At 35.4% G+C, this 1,424-nt stretch overlaps 1 pseudogene; it reads left to right on the top strand.

Moving 5' to 3' along the window:
- LOC105298154 overlaps positions 1–1,424 on the top strand; it is a 10,131-nt pseudogene that overhangs the window by 7,394 nt on the left and 1,313 nt on the right.

Below are 1,424 nucleotides of genomic sequence, written 5' to 3'. Positions count from 1 at the left end.
GTGTTAGATGAGTAGAAAATTTCCAAGTTAACTTAAAACTTGGAAATTATTCTAAGTTATCTGTTACTCTAAGACTTAGGACTATGTCATATTGACTTTATGGAAATGCATAGATCAAGAGTAACATCTTAAGGCATACCTCATTTTATTGCATCTTTGTTTATTGTGTTTCATAGATATTGCATTTTTTTTTTAAATAAATTAAAGTCTTGTGGCAACTCTACCCAGAGCAAGCAAATTTGTCAACACCATTTTTCCAGTAGTATTTGCTCACTTTTTATCTCTGTATCATATTTTGGTAATTCTTGCAATATTTCAAACTTTTAAATATTTATCATATTTTTTATGGTGATCTGTGATCAGTAATATTTGATGTTAACATTATAATGGTTTTGGGGTGTCACAAACCATGTCCATATATGACAGCAAAATTAATTCATAAATGTCGTTTGTATGTTCTGACTGTTTCACCAACAAGTCGTTCCCCAGTCTCTCTCTGTCACCTCAGGCCTTCCTATTCCCTGAAACACACAGTATTGAAATTAGGTCAGTTAACAACCATACAGTGGTCTCAAAGTGTTCGAGCGAAGGGAAGAGTTGCATGTCTCTCACTTTAAATCAATAGCCAGAAATGATTAAGCTTAGTGAAAAAGTCATGTTGAAAACTGAGATAGGCCAAAAGCTAGGTCTCTTGTGCCAAACAGTTAGTTAAATTGTGAATTCAAAGGAAAAGTTCTTAAGAAAATTAAAAGTGCTACTCCAGTGAACACATGAATGTAAGAAAGCAAAACAATCTTATTGCTGATATGGAAAAAGTTTTAGTCGTCTGGATAGAAGATCAAATCAGCCACAACATTCACTTAAGCCAAAGCCTAGTCCAGAGCAAGACCCTACCTCTCTTCTATTCTATAAAGGCTGAGAGGTGAAGAAGCTGCAGAAAGAAAGTTTGAAGCTAGCAGAGATTGATTCATGAGGTTTAAGGAAAGAAGCCATCTCCATAACAAAAGTGCAAGGTGAGGCAGCAAGTGCTGATGTAGAAGCTGCAGCAAGTTCTCCAGAAGGTCTCACAGAGATAATTAATGAAGAAAGCTACTTTAAAAAACAGATTTTAAATGTAAATGAAACAACCTTGTATTGGAAGAAGATGCTATCTAGGACTTTCCTAGCTAGAGAGGAGAAGTCAGTGACTCTATTCAGAATCTCAAAGGATAGGCTGACTCTCTTATTAGAGGCTAATGCAGCTGGTGACCTTAAATTGAAGCCAGTGCTTATTGATCATTCTGAAAATTCTTAAAAATTATGTTAAATCCACTCTGCCTGTGCTCTTTAAATGGAACAACAAAGCCAGTATGACAGAACATCTCTTCACAACAGGGTTGACTGAAGAGTTTAAACCTACTGTTGAGATATGCTCAGAAGAAAAG

The sequence above is a fragment of the Pteropus vampyrus genome, unplaced genomic scaffold (assembly GCF_000151845.1).
Source record: "Pteropus vampyrus isolate Shadow unplaced genomic scaffold, Pvam_2.0 Scaffold6, whole genome shotgun sequence".
Taxonomy (NCBI): domain Eukaryota; kingdom Metazoa; phylum Chordata; class Mammalia; order Chiroptera; family Pteropodidae; genus Pteropus; species Pteropus vampyrus.
The sequence above is the reverse complement of the archived record's forward strand: the minus strand, read 5'-3'. Positions and strand labels throughout refer to the sequence as shown.